The sequence below is a fragment of the Schistocerca piceifrons genome, chromosome 7 (assembly GCF_021461385.2).
Source record: "Schistocerca piceifrons isolate TAMUIC-IGC-003096 chromosome 7, iqSchPice1.1, whole genome shotgun sequence".
Classification (NCBI taxonomy): Eukaryota; Metazoa; Arthropoda; class Insecta; order Orthoptera; family Acrididae; genus Schistocerca; species Schistocerca piceifrons.
In genome coordinates this window covers 142,771,788-142,788,167 of record NC_060144.1, presented here as the reverse complement: position 1 = coordinate 142,788,167, position 16,380 = coordinate 142,771,788, and the positions used below count along the sequence as shown (strand labels likewise).

Genomic DNA, 16,380 nt, shown 5'->3' with positions numbered 1-16,380 from the left:
ATGTTGGCAAAACAGGGTTGTTTCGTGTTGCACTTATGGCTGTACTCAGCGTTTTGTCAGGGGAAATGGCATTACATTTCACGTGTAAGTGTTTCTATGATAGTGCAGATGCGTTTATTGATACCTGCTGAAGTGACTTTTATATGTTTTTTACACTTGAAACAGAGTATCACGTAAATTAAAGTGTTGAAGGTGAAGCCCGTAATATCAGACTCATATTACATTTTAGAAAGTATCAGTGATAATTCGGTTACAGAAGTAAATATAATTGTTTCTCGTTCCTACTCATAGGTTCCCTAAGGATGAAAACCGAAGGCAGCTTTGTATACAGGCCCTGAAACGGAAAAACTTTAAGCCATCTGCACATACGCGCCTTTGCTCGAAGCACTTCGCGGAGAAGTGTTTTGATAAGTTAGTTGTTATGTACAATGTATATTTATAATTTATATTTACAGTGTCTGTCATTTTTAAACCTACGCTCCAAAATTATTTTCTGAAACTTCAAAGTCTCACCCTTCATCTAAAATACAATTTTTTTAACTGATAGTTTAAACTTTTGTAAAAATAGTGGAAACTGAACCATTGAAGTGCACCTAAAATTGATACTCTAAAATGGACCTGCTCCTAAAGTCAACAATTTTGGCACCTATAGTTGACATAATTCCCATATCCCATTTTCTTTTATAAGAGACTAGAGCTCTAAACGCGGCGAATCCAATGTTTAAAGTGTTGACACAAGCCCACTCTTACTGTTTAAAAGAATTTTAACGACAATTTACTTTAATTGATGGTTTGTAGTAATTTCGTCCCGCTGCTCACCAATGGCGTTCGATGTATTTGTTAGATTTTATAAATGGTACTGTGAACAAATCCAGCTCAAATGTAGTTCTGGCATAATTTTTTACAAATAAAAAAGAAATTTTTGTTGGAAGCGTTTGGCAGTCAATTGAGAAATGTGTGGAAAATACGATACAAACATAGGGTGGCAGACCGCTGATTTGAAATCCCGCCACGTTTTGCCATCAGTCACGTGGTTTATGTTCAAGCCACACCAGCCCTATAGCATCTGCACAGCAATGCCAGTCTACTAGTATCTATGGTCGAACATCTACACACTGTAAAGCTTTCATACATGCAGAATGAAAACTCTATTTTTACAAAAAGTGTGTGTATTTCTTTTGGAGTGACCCTCGTATTTAATAGGAATTGGTGACTAACATATTCAGCTCCCATTTGTGCGTATTCTTAACCAGAAACATAGATCGATATCACTAAAGTGCTTATCATTTATGACGGCGGCCCAGTTTAGGTTCGCTCTGCGCATCTGACGTCACAAAACACAGTCAGCCAATGAACAGAGAACGACGTTGCCAGAACTGGAAAGCAGTGCAATGCACGGACGAGTGTCTTCAGTTTTAGAAACGTTGAGTCATAAATAAAGTAATTGAACAAAAGCTGTGTCTTGATAGCAGACTTTCTTTTATACAAAGTTTGTAAAAAGCATTCTATATAGCAATTGCTTCATATTCTATTAATTAATTAAGCCAAACAAGCAATAAGCCTCCTAATAGTGATAGCAAGGAAATTTGTTTGTATCATTCTCACTAACCTCTTTTTCGCAATAAAGAACAGCGGTAATTGTTTATTTCCTGTTGTACTTCGACGAAACGTGAGTAATTCATAGTCATACCTACAGTTTTTGTCGGTATTCTGCGTGATATTTTAAAGTCCTCCGCGAGATATATCGAATGACGAGCTGAGTTAGCGTAATGGTTAAAGTGTATGGCAGCTAAGTGAAAGGTTCTGAGTTAAAACCTCGTTCGGTGCTTAATATTTTCTTTATTTGAAAACAATATCGAAGTGTCTTACTTCATGAATTTTATTCGTTTGAATGTAATTTTTTGAAATTTGTAGTGGCAACTAAAATCGACCATACGGAAAGTAATCGCTATGGACGTTTACCTCTGCAAACTCTTCAAAATTTCGTGCAATGGTTTACTACATCTAATGCTGCACAAAAAATGGCTCTGAGCACTATGGGACTCAACATCTTAGGTCATAAGTCCCCTAGAACTTAGAACTACTTAAACCTAACTAACCTAAGGACATCACACACACCCATGCCCGAAGCTGGATTCGAACCTGCGACCGTAGCAGTCCCGCGGTTCCGGACTGCAGCGCCAGAACCGCACGGCCACCGCGGCCGGCACTGCTGCACAATAACTGCATTCAACATCGAAACAAAATTAAGTCATTTATGGGGGGAAGGTGTCAGTCAAGAAGATGTGTAAAAATCAAATTTGTGGGCCAAATAGTTTTTGTGAAATCGAATGATAAAGTGTGTCAAAGCTGTCGAAACACCATGTGTCCGCTCAGGCGAGCAGTTCAATGATGACAAAATCGCGCACATCGCGGAATGCGGGGAGCAGGTCTCTGTAGCAGCGAAAGGGTTAATGCGTCCGTGGTGGCTTTACTTCATAAACTGCGCGCTCCCCCCCGAAACGTAAGTTTGCGAACTATACTATGGCGCTGCTTCTCTTGGCACATACAACTGGCAACGTAGCAATCTCCCGCGTCTGGGCGGGCATGCGCGAACCGCCAAGATAAAAGAATTGAACTATAGTTTACCATCAGATCACTCAATACCACCTTTCAGATTACGCTGATACAATCGCTCCCTACTTAGCAATCATATACAACCGCTCGCTCACCGATAGATCTGTACCTTCAGATTGGAAAATTGCGCAGGTCGCGCCAGTGTTTAAGAATGGTAGTAGGAGTAATCCATCGAACTACAGACCTATACCATTGACGTCGGTTTGCAGTAGGGTTTTGGAGCATATACTGTACTCAAACATTATGAATCACCTCGAAGGGAACGAGCTATTGATATGTAATCAGCATGGTTTCAGAACACATCGTTCTTGTGCAACGCAGCTAGCTCATTATTCGCACGAAATAATGGTCGCTATCGACAGGACAGAGGATCTGAATTTGATTCCGTATTTCAAGATTTCCGGAAAGCTTTTGACTCCGTTCCACTCAAGCGACTTCTAATGAAGCTGCAGGCCTATGGGGTATCGTCGCAGTTGTGCGACTGGATTCGTGATTTCCTGTCAGGAAGGTCGCAGTTCGTAGTAATAGACGGCAAATCATCGAGTAAAACTGAAGTGATATTAGGTGTTCCCCAGGGAAGCGTCCTGGGACCTCTGCTGTTCCTGATCTATATAAATGACCTGGGTGACAATCTGAGCAGTTCTCTTAGGTTTTTCGCAGATGATGCTGTAATTTACCGTCTAGTAAGGTCATCCGAAGACCAATATCAGTTGCAAAGCGATTTAGAAAAGATTGCTGCATGGTGTGGCAGGTGGCAGTTGACGCTAAATAACGAAAAGTGTGAGGTGATCCACATGAGTTCCAAAAGAAATCCGTTGGAATTCGATTACTCGATAAATAGTACAATTCTCAAGGCTGTCAATTCAACTAAGTACCTGTGTGTTAAAATTACGGACAACTTCAGTTGGAAAGACCACATAGAAAATATTGTGGGGAAGGCGAGCCAAAGGCTGCGTTTCATTGGCAGGACACTTAGAAGATGCAACAAGTCCACTAAAGAGACAGCTTGCACTACACTCTTCCGTCTTCTGTTAGAATATTGCTGCGCGATGTGGGATCATTACCAGGTGGGATTGACGGAGGACATCGAAAGGGTGCAAAAAAGGGCAGCTCGTTTTGTATTATCACGTCATAAGGGAGAGAGTGTGGCAGATATGATACGCGAGTTGGGATGGAAGTCATTAAAGCAAAGACGTTTTTCGTCGCGGCGAGATCTATTTACGAAATTTCAGTCACCAACTTTCTCTTCCGAATGCGAAAATATTTTTTTGAGCCCAACCTACATAGGTAGGAATGATCATAAAAAAAAAAAGAGAAATCAGAGCTCGAACAGAAAGGTTCAGGTGTTCGTTTTTCCCGCGCGCTGTTCGGGAGTGGAATGGTATAGTATGATTGTGGTTCGATGAACCCTCTGCAAAGCACTAAAATGTCAGTTTCAGAGTAATCATGTAGATGTAAATGTAGACATAAAAACTTAGCTGGCACCTCATAAAACTAACGAGGTCCTTTAGATGCCGCGGCGCACGCTGTTTGAAGGAAATTCGGTGCAGAGGAAGCTCTCCAGCAGAGGGAAATGTGCGCCTCTGCGGAAGCTGTAGAGGGAGCGGGAGCGGGCCGGCTGTTGCCGCGGCACGCCGGCGCACAGTGTCAGTGCAAACAAGGCGTTCCGCGGCCGTCAAGGGGCGAAGCGCTGCGCGTGACGGGCCGCGGGCACCGCCTCTGCTCGCCGGCCGAGCCGGCTGCTGCAGCACAGCCTCGGACGCCTTCTGGCTCTGCCCCCACTGTTACGTCAGCGCGCACCTGCTGACGCCGACAGCCGCCGCCGACCTGCGCACACCCTGGATCGTAATTACCGCCCTCCCTAGAACCTGCGTCTATTTCTGTTTCACTGCCAACCAACCGCACATCCTGCAAAGTGAACTCTCTTTCTTGCAGCAAGCTCACCAGACACACAAAAAAAAAAAAAAAAAATACGGCCGGCCGTAGTGGCCGTGCGGTTCTAGGCGCTTCAGTCTGGAACCGCGTGACCGCTACGGTCGCAGTTTCGAATCCTGCCTCGGGCATGGGTGTGTGTGATGTCCTTAGGTTAGTTAGGTTTAATTAGTTCTAAGTTCTAGGCGACTGATGACCTCAGAAGTTAAGTCGCATAGTGCTCAGAGCCATTTGAACCATTTGAACCACAAAAAAATTGGTCAACCTAAAACGTGTCGGCCACTAAATGTGCCGATAGGGCTCCTATCTCAAACCACGTTAAGTCTTCCCCGACTGTAAATGTCACAGGAGATCACACGCTGGATTAATGACTGTTATTATGTGAATCTAATGGCACGTTACTCTTCTTCAGTCAGACTGGTAATCGTATGAGAGCTGAGTTTCTCCTGGCGTATACAACTTTCAAATAACTTCCTGGAATTCAGCCAGGTAACACTTTCAGCGACCGCCGATATTTCGGCGGGAGAACACCCCGCCATTACAAGGCAAACTGCAACGGACAGGCGGCGTACATGCAGATTTAAAACGTCGGTTCTCGGACTGAAGCAGGAAAGGTAACACACACACTGAACACTAGTGCCACCAAAGATGACCAAAGTTAGAGCTATCGATAGTGAGACTACGAATTCACAGGCGAGGTAGCATTGACTCTGTCCCTCTCTTTCTAGACAAGCGAGAGAGCCAGATTCCAAACAGAGTTTAAACAGAAACCTCCATCCCTGTTAACGAGGTTGCTCGCTAATTTAATCTCAAGTGCCTCCCAATTGCTGGACGTGCATGCCAATATCTCGGTATTATTATATAACATGGGGTGACCAGTATCCAAGCAATGTTCGGCAATAGCAGATCTACTTGGTTGCGGTAATCGTGTGTGCCGTTTATGCTGAGTACATCGGTCCTCCACGGTCCTTGTAGCTGCGGCATGGCATATATTGGTGAAACCATCAGGACCATAGAGGACCGATGTACTGAGCATAAACGGCACACACGATTACAGCAGCCAAGTAGATGTGCTAAAGCCGAACACTGCTTGGATACTGGTTACCCCATGTTATATAATAACACCGAGATATTGGCATGCACGTCCAGCTATTGGGACAGTGTTATTAGGGAGGCAGTTGAGATCAAATTAGCGAGCAACCTCGTTATCAGGGTTAGAGGTTTCTGTTTAAACTCTGTTTGGAATCCGGCTCCCTCCCTTGTCAAGAAACAGAGGGGCAGAGTCAATGCTACCTCGCCGGTGAATTCGTAGTCTCACTATCGATAGCTCTGACTTTGGTCATCTTTGGTGGCACTAGTGTTCAGTGTGTGTGTTATCTTTCCTGCTTCAGTCCGAGAACCGAGGTTTTAAATTTGCATGTACGTCGCCTGTACATTGCAGTTTGCCTTGAAAATCGGGGGGGCGGGGGGGGGGGGGAGTGTTCTCCCGCCGGTCGGTGGAAGCATTACCTGGCTGAATTCCCGGAAGTTATTTGAGAATGGTAATCGTAGTTTACTTTCTGTCTTAGTGACCTTTAGTAATCCCGCCAACTTTTCCAAAGAACTCTGCAATGTGTCTTTGGTTCTGTGTTTTCACGTAAGTCTCTCATCAGAACAGTTCGAAATGCTGCAAGCTGTCACAAAGAAAAACAACCAAACGGTAAGAGTAACATGGAACATTTCACAGACTTAACAATCCTCCATCAAAACATACAATCAATAAAATATAAAAACAACTATTAGAAGTTGAGCTCCAGACTTTGGAGTGCACAGTAGTTTGTGTTATTGAGCACTGCTGTAGAGACACAGAAATCCAACATGTAGTATTACCATCGTATGAAAGGGCAAACTCTTACTGCTGAATTGCTTCAAGCGGTGTAGGATCATCCATGTGTATCAGAAAAGGAACACAATTCAAATCAAGACATGATCTCAGTACAGTAAGTGAAGACAAACGCTTTGAAATATCAGCTGTTGAATTAACAGGGCTTGACAGCAACAAGAAATTAATAATTTTGTGTCTGTATATATCTCCCAGTGGTAGTGCGGACACATTTTTCAATAAACTGTCAGATGTTCTAGATAAAGTCTCAAGTACAAAGGTCAACATAATTCTATGTGGGGACATTAACATCAACACTAATATTAATGAATCCAGCAGCACACACGTAAATATCCTTCAACGGTTTGGCATGTCCCTATTGGTCTATAGTGCATCAAGGGTTACTACAATGACTACATCAGTAATTGACCATGTTGCTACAAATATGGACAGGGAAAAATGTGATGTAGCTGTAAAAGATCTTTGACTATCACTCCATCTCTGTCAAATAACAACAGTAAAACCAGGCATCGAATCAGTCTCTAAATTACAAGCCTACAAACGACATCCATCAGAAATCAAAATAAAAGATTTTTCGTAAGAACTAGCAAAACAAAGCTGGGGTGAAATGCATAAGGAAACCAAGGTGAATATGAAATTCTCTAAATTCTTGACATTATTTCAGTAGAACTTGGGAAGGGAATTTGCAAAAGCATGCATGTCTGTATCAAATTTCACAAAAACAGATGGATAACAGCAGGTGTTACCAAGTCCTCCAAAACACTTAATTACCTCAGTTCCACGAATAAGAGTCGCAATGATCCAGAATTGTTACATTTCTATCATAGATACAAAAAGATCAATAGGAAAGTCCTGATTGCTGCAAAAAAGTAGTTTAATGACAAAATGCAGAGAATAAAAGCAAATCAGTCTGGTATGTTATAAAAGGAAAACAGGGAGGCAAACAAACGCATAATATCATACTGATAGGGGAGGAGGATAGTTAATAAATGATCCACAACACTTCGCAAACTACATAAACGAGCTTTATTCAAGTACTGCAGAGAAGTTACAACTAAAGTTCTCCCCAAAAAATACATCTGTAAATATTGTGCTACTAAATACAATGATGTTACTTTCAACCACGGAGAATGAAGTCAATAACACCGTTCAAAATCCAAAAAATAGAAAGGTAGTAGGCTTAGATGAAGTACCAATGTATGTAATGAAACGATGCATAGATTATACAAGACCCCTTAACAAATATAATAAATTAATCCTTCACACCAGGAACATTTCGAGAGCACTTAAACAGGCAAGCGTGTACCTTTGCTTAAGAAAGTTAATGCAGAAGACAGAAAATTACCAGCTCATTTCCCTGCTGTCGCCATTCTCAATAATAATAGAAACAATTATGAAAGACAGCTTATTGAATTATTACCTGAATAAATCCAATCTTTTAAGGGAATCACAGTTTGGTTTCCGATGCGGCAAAAATATGGAGTCAGCCACAGTAGAATTCACAAACGTTATACTTGATGCTCTTGACAAAGATGAGTGTGTCACAGTCAAATTTTTGGATCTTTCTAAGCCTTTGATGTAGTCGACCACAAGATTCTATTAAATGAATTAAAAGCATTATGAATAAGAAGGGCAGCTAATGACTGGTTGCGATCGTACCTAGCAGGTAGGGTACAAAGAGTAGAGATAATACATACTAATCGTTAGTAAAACACTTATCAGAACGAAATTACATTAACATAGGGGTTCCGCAAGGTAGCACATTAGGACCAATACTATTCCTGATGTACATCAATGACTTTCCCAGTAGTGTTACTCATGGTGAAAAATTTCTCTTCGCTGATGATAGCAATATTGTAGTCACTGAGAACACAAGACAACTCCTTGCAGAGAAAGCAAATGGGACTCTCAAGGAAGTTTAAGATTGGTCAACAAGCAATAAAGAGACACTGAATATAAAGAAAACTAATGCCATGAATTTCAGTTTCAAGAGAAAAAATTACAATGTTGAGTTAAATGTAGATGGCACCTGTATAGGCTGTGTAACAACTGCAAAATATCTACAAATGAATATTGATTCTCGGTTGATGTGGTGTGAACACACAAAGGTACTTGAAAACAGAATGTCATCAGCATGCTATGCCTTTAGAATCCTATCATCAGTGTGTAACATGCAGTGTCTTTTAGTTACAAACTATTCATACATACACTCAGTTCGTAGGTATGACATAGTTTTTGGGGAACAAATGCACAATATATTAAAACAATTTTCAAACATCAGAAATAGGTATAAGAATAATAACCCAAAATAGTAGTGGATCTTATTTGAAAGATCTGTTCAAAACACTTGGGATTTTAACTGTTCTATGTGAGTACATTTACCAGTCAGTTGTACACATTAAAAATAACATTGGTAATTATTGAACAAACAGCTCTGTCCATGACCATGGAACAAGAGCTAGACTCAACTAACATTTACCAAGAAAAAACAAACATGAAACTGAAAACAGCATTTTCTACCAGGGAATAAAACTGTACAATAAATTGCCAAAAGAGATTAAAGAAACTGCAAAAATTCACTCATTTAAAAGGCAGCTAAAAAGTACCTGTTATACAATACATTTTATGCATTGAATGATTACTTAGATAAAACAGAGTAGGGATTTGGGAAAAAAATGTTATACAAATAAATAATAATAATGATTATAAAACATCCAACATTCCACATAACACTTTCAGACTATGTTTTTTTTCCTTCTCTAGAATAACTTACCCTCAAGTTATGCATAGCACAGTACTAACGCCTCTTCCTCTTTCTGAGCTCAACATCTCACTCATTATAGATGGAGGCTGACTCAGATTAAGGATAGGAAATGGGAAGTTGTGGTACAGAAAATGGCTCAGAGGTCACCGTGTGTATGTGTTTGTGTGTGTAGTTGGTGAAGTGTTATGAAGCAACGTTTGTATAGCCGTGTGACAGATAGTGAGATATGAGTCAATAGCGTGGCATTACGTTATGTAATACGTTATTTGTAAAAGAAGAATTTTTTACCAGGAGTAAATTTCATGATTGTCTCTAACTCTAAGTCTGTAAATGTATGACCATACGAATTAGTTTGTTTTACATTGGTGTAAACTGGTACGTAATTTGACATGTCCTATATGCTTGTAAAAAGAGATCTACATATGAATAAAGCTACTACTACTACTACTGATTTAAAAAACCTGTCCACAGACGGGAAACGCCAGGATGGGGGGCGGGGAGGGGGGGTGGGGGCGGAGTGGACGTTTAGTAGAGTCGATTACGGTCTAGGGGTACACTCCTTCCTTGATTGTGAGGGGGGGCGGGGTGCCATGGTTAGTCGATCCGGCACAGGTACGTGTAGAATCGACACGTCTCCTCCATACACAGGATACACAGGCTGAGTCTGTCATGATGTTATGAACATTCAGGGATGATGGAGAAGGGTAAATATACCAGTGTGAGGTAAGGGGCCCTGGTCCGTGGATGACCCAGTCGAGAGTTTCAAGTGAAAATCTTGCTGATGTCCCTCCGACTGCAAACACTTCGCTTTCCACTTTTTGGGAGGAACTAATATGGAAAAAAGGTGGGGAATTATGTCTAGTAATCATGGGCCCTAAAACGCATGCCTCAAGAGCTATGAGAACTTGTCCATATTGGCTACTGTTCTTAAAGTATATATTTTAGAATCCATATTTACCGACATTTTCATTCCTTTTTTTCTCCATATTACCTCCTTCCGAAATACTGAAAGCAAAAAGCAGTAGAGGTCAACTTCCAGGGGTTTTGGAATTATTTTCGCTCATAATTTTCGACTCAGTGGATTCCGAAACCTATTCCCTTTTACTCTTCAGCATCATTCCACAAAGTTGCAAAGAAAAATTATTGCGAAGTTCTAAAACGTCGATTTTTGAAAGTGACATGTGGCAGATTGAGGAAAGCTCTTGATCTGACATCTGTCGAAGGTGGTGTGACAGCACTGCAGCAGGTGGTATGCGGTGGTGTGGAGACATGCAGTGCACAGGAAATTGGCCGAACGCTGGACATGACTGAGTTAGATGCGTTAAACAGTACGAGCCATACTGCATTGGTATTCACACGAAGCCACCCACGTTCAGCAGTTGCTTTCTGTTGACCTGGCCCCGAGGCAAAGTTCGAACAGCAATTTCTTGCTCGCATAGAAGTGGACAATGAATGGCTATGCAACATTCTGTGGACAGACGTAGCCCATTTCCATCTCCAAGGAAATTTCAGTACGTAAAATTGCAGAATATGGGAACAGATGATCCACTCTCACATCAACAGATACCACTTCATTCTGCAAAGATGACTGTGTGTGCAGGTTGAGGTCATTATTTATCGTAGGGCTGTATTTTTTCAAGGGAATGAGTCCTTCTCCTCCTGTTAGCTGTATCGTCATTGGTAAACGTTATGAGAGTTTTTTGGCACCAACGTCATTCCAGTCTTTCAATGGCGTGCATGTTGGGGTGTGACATTTTTTTGTTTTATTGTTTGGCAAAACGGCGCTCCTCTGCACATTGTAGCGCCAGTGAAATAGTCAGTATCACATGTTAGTTTCCCAAAGAAAGAATGGATCTGACGTATGCCGTGACGACAAATCGTGACACCACAAATGTTGTATCAGTCTGTAGAAATAAGGTAGAAACAAAATTTTTACAAACTTTATAAATATTACATGAAACAGCTATATTGCTTCGATATTAAGAAAAAAACACTGGAAGCGTTAATGAGCATAGCTCGGATTGAAAGGGTACATACTGCCAGTCGTAGAAAAGATTTGCCATGTTGGGTAAATTAATATCTGTTGTATTCTTGTCAGTACAGGGTTTTATGGTAACACAATTTTATTCAAGGCACTGAAACCGAATACTGAAGCAGGAAAAAAGGACAATTTGCATATTTAATTATTCATATGTGCACTTCCTTCAAAAATAGACCCCAATATCCAGTTCTGTGATGTTTGAGAAATGAGTGAATGGTTTGTTGCCGGCTGACCACAGATAGTGGATGTAGGATCTGTACTTATCTTTGACACAGTCCTCTGGTCACCTTTGGCAGAATCAAATAGAGGAAGCATTCCAGAGCACTAGTAGGGCTGGAGTGTGGCCGACCAATTCGGTAACAGGATCCTCTTCCAATTCTCAGAAAGCGTGGGATGACCTGGTGAACGACCGTTTTCCGACACTCTGTCGCTGATTCCTGAAGTTGAAACACCTATTTTCAGTTTGCTCCATAAAACTAAAGAATATAGGAATGGTATGCACGTGGAGTATTTAAGAGTAGCTAGAAACAATGATTTCTCGATGAGAACAAAACGTTTTGGAGGGAGACTCTTGTAATGGTAGGCAGGTAAAGCTCTTGGGGAACTTACGATTCTTTGGTAGTGAGCAACGGTCACAATGAAACCACATGTGGTAATTGTAAGCTGAGATATTTGCATGTGTAAATTTAAGCAGAGAATATTTAAGAATTGTGCGTGCAGAATTTCAATAAGGAACAAGCACTTCCACATGGTGCGTACTGACTTTGTCTCAATCGGATTAAGAGACAAGGGAAAACAGAAGTGCTTGTGCAACCTTTCAGTTGATGACCCATGTGTGAGATAATATCATGATACCAAAATTACCGTTATTAATTACATTCGCGTGAAACAAGTTAGAAATATTGATACTCTGAGAGAGAAAAAGTCGAGTTGGCCACCTGCCCAGCAACACAATGAGGGGTGCATTGCAGTGTGGGGTGAGTATAAATCCACCAGAGTATGTGGTAGCTCCGTAGGAAAGGTTACGTGTGAAATTTAATCCGAAGGTCTGTGAATTGTTAGCCGGCCGCGGTGGTCTAGCGGTTCTAGGCACTTCAGTCCGGAACCGCGCGACTGCTACGGTCGCAGGTTCGAATCCTGCCTCGGGCATGGATGTGTGTGATGTCCTTAGGTTAGTTAGGTTTAAGTAGTTCTAAGTTCTAGGGGACTGATGACCTCAGAAGTTAAGTCCCATAGTGCTCAGAGCCATTTTAACCTTTTGTGAATTGTTAATCTGGGTTAAAATTTTGTTGTGGTGGAGATTTGATACGTACTGGCTATAGTCGGTTAATCTGTTTTATTTTACGTCTTTAATGTGTGTAATTTGAATGTGATGATTTAGTTACAAGTACTGCACCAAAAAGCAAGAATTTTCTTTGAATAGTCCGACCGCTGGTAAATTCTCTAAGTTATTAATGAATGGGCTTATGAGAGAGAGAGAGAGAGAGAGAGAAGTAGTGGATATCCGTATCAATCCAGAAAGTGCACTATAGTAATAAGGAAAAACATTAAGAGACCATAGGATATTGAAACGTGTACGTAATATCAAGTCCAATGTGCAGAGAATTCCTTGTTTTCTTTCATGTTTAAATGTTCAAATGGTTCAAATGGCTCTGAGCACTATGGGACTTAACTTCGGAGTTCATCAGTCCCATAGAACTTATAACTACTTAAACCTAACAAACCTAAGGACATCACACACATCCATGCCCGAGGCAGGAATCGAACCTTCGACCGTAGCGGCCGCGTGGTTCCAGACTGTAGCGCCTAGAACCACTCGGCCACTCCGACCAGCCTGTTTAAATGTACTGGAGGAAATATTTGTATTAATGATGTGGCAGAATCTCAGAAAATAAAAGAAGAGATATGAAACAAAATGGTGGTCATGATCATTCAGAAGAGGGTAGCCATTTTGTTTGGACATTTTTCTTTCATAAGCTCCCTATGCGGTGGCGCGCTTTCCTTTCGTCCTTTTACATGCACCTACTTGTGAACTCGTTGCAGCAGATCGCCGGTAGGAAAGCCGAGCAGAAACCTACAGCTCTGCAACACCCACCAGGCTGCAACTTCACTACTCTAAGAATCGGGAAAAGGCTTTAATTTTGAATGAATGGTGGAAATGCTGGCAAAGCTTCGGTATATTCTGAAGTCGAGAATCACACGTTCGCTGCCAAGCCCGTGCTAATACCAACACAGTCATGCACAAACCCTTTCATTCCCGTTAGCAAGTTAATGGCAACGTATTTCCCGAAATCTGAACAGCTACTAAGCACGGATTGTTCTTAAATAAAAATGTTCGCCATAATGCTAAGTTTAATGGTGTCTAATGCACCGAAGTTTTTAGTCACCGATCTGCTCAATACGCCACACGGAATTTCTGTTTTTTCTCATACACAAAATTACTTAAAAATCTGTACTTTCTAAAAAAAAAACACCGGAATAAATATGCCTTCACTTTAAAGCACTTTTGAGGCATGTAGCACAACTAAAACCAGCAAATAATAACTTCCTTCGGAGCTCATAGTACTCACGGCCGTACCATGGGAAGGATGGGCTCCGACTACCTCTATACTGCTGTAAGTATTCTACATGTGCAAGAGAAAAGACGCGGGTAGGATATTCCGTTCTGATTGGTCAGTTTTCCTTAGGCCAATAGAAAAAAATTTTCTCCCACGTTAGTCGGCGCTTTTCCTGACTAACCAATCAACAAATAAAACACTTTCGAAACGTAAATATTTAACATTCTGATATTTTGTTCGTACTTTACGTTATCAACTATTTTCGTTTGCACTCGAATTGGCTTTCCTTTTACCATAAACTTGCTTAACATATTATGATACAAAATTCCCCGTCGTCTGCATGCACACTCATAAAATTTTGTCTCGCTAGTTCATACAACGATTATCAGTAGAGCAATGATCTACATGTTTATTTCAGACAATATTCACGCATCATTCACACTACTAAAAGCATATGCAAAACTGTAGAAACATAAATAAACAAAAAAGTCATCAAAAAATAAGCATAACAACTAACAGAAACATTCTCTTAAACTGTTTCTCGAATATCTCTGTGCATTACTTGACTCTGGTGGATGAAAATTAAAACTACGTACTTGACTGAACCCGCTTCAGACCAGCTGTCACTCTGCACGGTGAGTCATTCTCCCGACCCACAGGCTCTATACAGGAGTGATGTAAGCCGCCACGCCTCACCTATTACTAAAATAGCCAAGCTCTGATTAAAATGAATGCAATTGAATGGAATGTGGTGTTGCCAAGGTGGGGTGAGTCCATCGGAAATGTTTCCAGACAGTGCCTTATTCAAAATTTATTAGTCAGATGCGATTAACTCCGTTACGTTGAGATAATTAAAAAGAAAAATAATAGCGAAACAGTTGGATGATAGGGATTTGCTATCAATGGACAGTAGCAGTGGCTAGGATAAGTCGTATCAACATTTCCTATGCACAAATGTTACGAGCATTCGCTTGGAAGACCACACATCTAGCAGGCCTGTCGGCTAGACGCAACAGGCGGGAGAGTTGTGACTGGAAAAGATAACGGTCATAACCTCTCATGCTCTGTTCCAAATTAACGTATATGTAATGATTGGATACAATATTAAAATGAAAGTGACACAGTAAAATTTAATTCGTCGTACACTGGACTGGAAGCAACAAAATGAACTAAGCGAATCATAAATTTCTTAATTTCACGTCGATTATCACAGATATTGTAGGTCTTTAAATTAATGGTTTTCAGCAATGACCACCTTCAGATCCGCAGTAAAACACAAATACATCTAATGAATATCTACAGGTTAAAACAGTAAAATAGGCCATTAATAAAGCTATTACTGACATTCGTGTGAAAATAACGCACTATAGATGTGACGATGCATTCCTGTTTCATAAAAACACGCCCTAATACACTGGAGCCATAGTCGCATCTTCAAATGCTAAACACAAAACCAGCGCCAGCAACGTCACACGTATACAAATCATGGTGTATATGACAATCATATTGTTAACAGCGGTACTGTTCAAAACCAACTGCCGTATCGTAGCCACAAAACGTTTGTGCCCAGGCGTCGCTGCTGTAGATGTGCAGGTACGATTCGAAGTTCGCCCGCTTGGCTGAGCAGGCGGTCTTTGGCTGTGGTGAGGCGCGCGTACCTTGTTTGCGTCTCGCCTGTTGTAATGCTTCCTAGCGAGCGAGTCCTTGTTTACTCCCGCGTAGCGGCCTGTTTCAGAGTCCGACTTCATCGACCATCGTGGCGTTTTCTTACCGCCAAGCCGCAATCAAACTACCTTTTCCATTAGATCACCGACGACCGAAGGCGTATGAAGTTGAATGTTTTATACGGGATGAAATGCGTCTCCCGCCAAAAGACGTTCTCGGAAACATTTTTCGATCCTCAGTACGAACGTGTACATAAAGCTGGCGAATGATGAGCTGTGCGCCAACGTTGTGCGGTGCCCCGTTAACGATCCCACGTTTCACTACTCTGACGGACGTATAGGGACTATAGTGGTCGATAACGCTGGTTTTGGCCTCCGAACGTTGCTGGTTTTGGAACTCCGTTTGAAGTACCATAGGACGCAGTGGTGGCCGCTTTTAAACCTGACGGCAACGTCGTTAGTTACGTGGCTCAAACGTGGAAGTCGTTCGAAACGTACGTGTCCTCATTTGTGTCTATCAGATAAATATTGAACTACGTGAACACATGCGTTCCTGAAACTTCCTGGCAGATTAAAACTGTTTGCCGGACCGAGACTCGAACTCGGGACCTTTGCCTTTCGCGGACAAGTGCTCTACCAACTGAGCTACCCAAGCACGACTCACGCCCGGTCATCACAGCTTTACTTCTGCCAGTACCTCGTCTCCTACCTTCCAGACTTTACAGAAGCTGTCCTGCGAATCTAGCAGTACTAGCACTCCTGAAAGAAAGGATATTGCGGAGACATGGCTTAGCCACAGCCTGGGGGATGTTTCCAGAATGAGATTTTCACTCTGCAGCGGAGCGTGCGCTGATATGAAACTTACTGGCAGATTAAAACTGTGTGCCGGACCGAGACTCGAACTCGGGTCCTTTGCCTTTCAC

At 41.6% G+C, this 16,380-nt stretch overlaps 1 non-coding gene across 1 annotated transcript; it reads right to left on the bottom strand.

Moving 5' to 3' along the window:
- Window positions 1-16,038: 16,038 nt before the first annotated feature.
- Trnas-cga lies at window positions 16,039-16,113 on the bottom strand. The gene has a single exon. It is a non-coding gene; the product is annotated as a tRNA-Ser (tRNA).
- Between the last annotated feature and the right edge of the window lie 267 nt (window positions 16,114-16,380).